This window comes from Somniosus microcephalus, unplaced genomic scaffold (genome assembly GCF_052327205.1).
Source record: "Somniosus microcephalus isolate GS21.2 unplaced genomic scaffold, FLI_Smic_1.0 unresolved_chr2, whole genome shotgun sequence".
Taxonomy (NCBI): domain Eukaryota; kingdom Metazoa; phylum Chordata; class Chondrichthyes; order Squaliformes; family Somniosidae; genus Somniosus; species Somniosus microcephalus.
Window position 1 is genome coordinate 36,870,043 of NW_028225180.1, and position 5,635 is coordinate 36,875,677.

Sequence of the window (5,635 nt, forward strand, 5' to 3'; positions counted from 1 at the left end):
TGGAGGACTGCTAATGTGGTACCGCTGTTGAAAAAGGGGAAAAAGTGATAGACTGAGTAATTACAGGCCAGTCAGCCTAATCCTGGTGGTGTGAAAATTATTGGAAAGAATTCTGAGAGCCAGAAAAATCGTCATTTAGAAAGACATGGATTAATCAGTGACAGTCAGCATGGATTTGTTAAGGGAAGATCGTGTCTGATTAACTTTGATTGAATTTTTTGAGGAGGCAACAAGGAGGGTCGATAAAGGTTGTGCGCTTGATGTAGTGTATATGGATTTTGGCAAGTCTTTTCACATTGTGCACTTCCTTCTGTGGTAATCCCATCTGTACAGCGCATTTCTCTCACACGCGCAGTCTCTTTGCCTATGGGGATACGGGATTGAAAGTAAACACTGATAATCGTCAGTTAACTGCAACTTTAGGTTCAGTGCAAATGTGTGCATAACCTGTAAGTAGCAGACCAATCAAAAATCCTTTCAAATGCATGCACTGGTAACTAGGTGAGCAAGAATAAACGCGGATGGGGGACCATGCATACAAATCATCAAAACAGCGCTGTGCTAAGCGACCCCACAACCAATGGATCACATCAAAGCTCTGCAGTCCTGTCACATCCAGTCGGCAATGGTGGTGGATCATTAAATAACTAACGGGAGGGGGAGACTCCATGAACATTCCCATCATCCATGATGGTGGTGGCCAGCATGCGGTGCAAAAGATACGGTTGAAGCGTTTGCAAGTATCTTCAGCCAGAAGTGCCGAGTGAAATGATTCATCTCGGCCTCCTCCTGAGGCCCCAACCATCAAAGAAGCCAGTCTTCAGCCAGTTCGATTGACTCCATGTGATATGAAGAAAGGGCTGAGCGCACTGGATACAGCAAAGGCCATGGGCCCCGACAAAATCCCGGCTGTTGTGCTGAAGACTTGTTTTCCAGAACTAGCCGCGCCTCTAGCCAAGCTGTTCCAGTACAGCTATAACAATGGCATCTATCCGACAATGCGGAAAGCTGCCCAGGTATGTCGTGTCCACAAAATCAGGACAAATACAATCCAGCCAATTACTGCCCCATCAATCTACTCTCAATCATCAGCAAAATGATGGAAGGTGTTGTCACCAGCACAATAAAGTGACACTTACTCACCAATAACCTGCTCACTGATGCTCAGTTTGGGTTCCCCAATGGCCACTCGGCTCCAGTCCTCATTAGAGCCTTGGTCCAAACATGGACAAAGGAGCTGAATGCCAGAGGTGAGCTGAGAGTGACTGCCCTTGACATCATGGCAGCATTTGACCAAGTGTGGCATCAAGGAGCCCAAGTGAAATTGAAGTCAATAGTGATCAGAAGAAAACTCTCCACTACATAGCACAAAGGAAGATGGTTGTGCTTGTTGGAGGCCAATCATCTCAGCCCCAGGACATCACTGCAGGAGTTCCTCACGTTAGTGTCCTCGGCCCAACCATCTTCAGCTGCTTCATCAATGAACTTCCCTCCAAAATAATGTCAGAAATGGGGATGATCGCTGATGATTGCACAGTCTTCAGTTCCATTCACAACTCGTCAGATAATGAAGCATTCCGTGCCCACATGCAGCAAGACTTGGACGACAGTCAGGCTGGAGCTGATAAGTAGCAAGTGACATTTGCGCCTCACAAGTGCCAGGCAATGACTATCTCCAACAAGACAGCCTCTAACCAACACCTCTTGATATTCAACAGCATTTCCATTGCCAAATCCCTCAACAAAGACCTGGACACTCGGAATAAAAGTCTGATGCAATATTAATGGATTTATTCAACATTTAACTGAGAATCATCTGCAATGACTTCTCTTTCAGCTCCCGCATCATCACATCTGGTGTCCTACAAGGATGTATCCTTGGCCCTTCTTATTTCTCATCTACATGCCAGCCTTCAGCAACATCATCTGAAAACACAGTGTCAGTCTCCACATGTATGTTGATAACACCCAGCTCCACCTCACCACCACCTCTCTCAACCCCTGCCACCGTTTCTAAATTGTCAGACTGCTAGTCCAGTAGTAAATGAGCAGGCATTTTCTCCAATTAAATATAGGGAAGACCAAAGCCATTGTTGTCGGTCCCCGCCAGCCGGGATGACAGCAGAATGAAATGCCGAATGGGAACGATGTAATGTTCAATATCAGCCACTGGATGTCGCTGTGTTGTGAAAGGAGCGTGAGCCCAGAAAGTTCAGTCGGTAAAACATCAGACTTTTAATCTGAGGGTCCAGGCTTCAGGTCTTTGTTTGGGTGCTGCTTTTCATTAAAAATTCTCAATTCCGTCTTTCTGGCACCCCGTGAAAAAGAAACCGTTCATGCTGATCTCATTAACGCATTTTAATGATTAATCACAGTGGCGGTGCTTTAAGGTACATTGAGCGATAGTTTCGAGATGATCAGTTGCAACGTTCATTTTCAGCTGCTCTTCCCTGTTGTCATAATAAAACTTTTTGATTTGTGTTGCATATTTCTCACAATACCTGAATTTTGAAATATATTACATACATGTAGCAAATGTCTGATTCTTTTGATAGGGTATTTTCTAATGTCACTGCTTTTAAGTGTAAATTAGGTGTTGTCTTCACTGACAAAAGCAACGCCTGAACAGGGACTTGAACCCTGGGCCCTCAGATTAAAAGTCTGATGCTCTACCGACTGAGCTATCCAGGCTTGGGATTGGTTGTTAACACAGCGATATTCATTGGCTGAGATTCAACATTACATACTAATAAAAAAGAAAATTCTGCAGATGCTGGACATCTGAAGTAAAAACAGAACATGCTGGAGAAACTGAGCAGATCAGGGAGCATCTGTGAAGAGAGAAACAGAGTTAACGTTTCAGGTCGATGAACTTTCGTCAGAACTGGAAAAAAGCAGGAAATGGAATAGATTTTTAAGCAAGTGTTGTGGCTGGGAAATGGGGGAGTGGATGAAAGAACAAAAGGGAAGGTCTGTGATAGGATAGAAGGCAGGAGAAATTAAGAGACATTGAGCGACATTAAGAGATATTCAAGGCAAAAGGGGATGGTAATGGGACAGGTTAAGAAACAAAGGATGGCTCGAGATGAAGTGTAAATTGCGCTGGCAGAATGGAAGACAGCTGCCATGTGGGAGAGAAGAACAGAACAAAAGTGTGGATAAAAAATATATATATGATAGGGGCCGAGGTTATGATCTGAAATTAGTGAACTCGATATTGAGTCCAGAAGGCTGTAAAGAGCCTAATCGAAAGATGAGGTGCTGTTCCTCGAGCTTACGCTGAGCTTCCATGGAACAATGCTAGAGCCTGAGTATGGTGAGGTCTGAGTGGGAATGGGGCGGTGAATTAAAATGACAGCCGACCGGAAGCTCGGGGTCTCCCTTACGGACTGAACATGGGTGTTCCACAAAGCGGTCACCCAATCTGCGTTTGGTCTCCTCAATGTAGCGGAAACCACAGTGTGAACAGCGAATACAATATACTAAATTGCAAGAAGTAGAAGTAAATTGGTATTTCACCTGGAAGGGGTGTTTGGGGCCCTGGACAGTGGGAAGTGGGGAGGTAAAAGGGCAGATGTTGCATCTCCTGCGCTTGCATGGGAAGGTGCCGGGCGAAGGGGAAGGGCTGTTGGGGCCAATAGAGGAAACATAATCCATAGAAGATAGGAGCAGTAGTAGGCTATTCTGCCCCTCGAGCCTGCTCCGCCATTCAATGAGATCATGGCTGATCATTCAAATTCAGTACCCTGTCCCTGCCTTCTCCCCATATCCCTTGATCCCTTTAGCCTTAAGAAATATATCTAACTCCTTCATGAATATATTAATGAATCAGCGTCAACTGCCTTCTGTAGTAGAGAATTCCACAGGTTCACCACTCTCTGGGTGAAGAAATTCCTCCTCATCACAGTTCTAAATGGCTTACCCCTTATCCTTAGACTGTGACCCCTGGTTCTGGACTCCCCCGCCATCAGGAACATCAGGAGCGGACTAGGGTGTCGTGGAAGGAGCAGTCCGCATGGAATGCTGAAATGGGAGGTGAGTGGAAGATGTGTTTGGTGGTGGCATCACACTGGAGGTTCGGAAATGGTGGAGGATGTCACATTGAATGTGGAGGCTGGTGGGCTGAAAGGTGAGGACAGGGGGAACTCTATCATGGTTCTGGGAGGGAGGGGCAGAGGTGAAGGCAGAAGTGCAGGAGATAGAACGGACACGGTTAAGGTCTGTGTCAAACATTGTAGAGGGGAATCCTCGGTTGAGGAAAAAGGAGGACATGCTGGAACCACTGGCATGGAAGGTGGCATCGTTAGAGTAGATGTGGCGGAGATGGAGAAACTGGGAGAATGGAATAGTGTCCTTACAGGAGGCAAGGTGGGAGGAAGTGTAGTCCAGGTAGCTGTGGGAGTCAGTGGGCTTGTAGTAAATGTTTGTCAATAACTTATCCCCAGAGATGGAGATGGAGAAGTCGAGGAAGAGAAGGGTAGAGTCAGAGATGAACCATGTGAAGGTGAGGGAAGGGTGGAAATTGGCAGCAAAGTGAATGAAATTATCTAGTTCAGGGTGAGAGCAGGAAATGGCACCGATACAGTCATCAATGTACCGGAATAAGAGGTGAGGGAGGGGACCTGCGTAGGACTGGAACAAAGAGTGTTCCACTTATCCCACGAAAAGGGCAAGTGCGGTGGCATAGTGGTTAGCACTGTTGCCTCACAGTGCCAGGGACCCGGGTTTGAATCCGGCCTCGGTTAACTGTCTGTGTGGAGTTTGCGCATTCTCCCCGTGTTTGCGTGGGTCTCCTCCGGGTGCTCCGGTTTCCTCCCACAGTCCAAAGATGTGTGGGTTAGGTTGATTGGCTATGATAAATTGACCCTTCGTGTTAGGGGGATTAAATACGTGGGGTTACGGGGATCGGGTGGGATATGTGTCGGTGCAGGCTCGATGGGCCGAAATGGCCTCTATCTGCACTGTGGGGTTTCTGTGATTTCTGTGATTAGCTAGGACCCATGTGACTACCCATAGCAACACATTTGATTTGGAGGAAGTGAGTGGAGTCAAAGGAGAAGTTGTTCAATGTGAGAACAAGTTCAGCCTGGCGGAGGAGGTTAGTGTTGGATGGGGACTGGTTGGGCCTCTGTTTAAGGAAGAAGCAGAGCGCACTCAGGCCATCCCGATGGGGGATGGAGGTGTAGAGGGATTGTACGTCCATCGTGAAAAGGAGGCGGTTGGGGCCAGGAAACTGGAAACTGTTAAATTTGCAGGGGGCGTCGGAAGAGTCACAGATGTAGGTGGGAAGAGATTGGTTAAGGGGAGAAAAAATAGTGTCGAGATAGGAAGAGAAAGGTTCCATGGGGCAAGAACAGGCTGAACCGAAGGGTCTACCAGGGCCGCCCTGTTTGTGGATCTTGGGAAGGAGTTGAAGCAGGCTGTTCGGGGTTGGGGAACTATGAGATTGGCGGCCGTGGGGGGATGATCTCCAGAGGAGATGAGGTCAGTGATAGTCAATGAAATGGTGTGTTGATGTTCAATAGTGGGGTCATGGTCCAGGTGGAGGTAGGAGAAGGTGTCAGAGAGTTGGTGCTCAGCCTCCGCCAGGTAGTGGTTGGTTTGCCAAACAACAACAGCACCACCCTTGTCAGCA

General features: G+C 47.3%; 1 non-coding gene across 1 annotated transcript; it reads right to left on the bottom strand.

The window, feature by feature from the left end:
• Nucleotides 1-2,618: 2,618 nt before the first annotated feature.
• Nucleotides 2,619-2,691, bottom strand: trnak-uuu (transfer RNA lysine (anticodon UUU)). The gene has a single exon. It is a non-coding gene; the product is annotated as a tRNA-Lys (tRNA).
• Nucleotides 2,692-5,635: the final 2,944 nt, after the last annotated feature.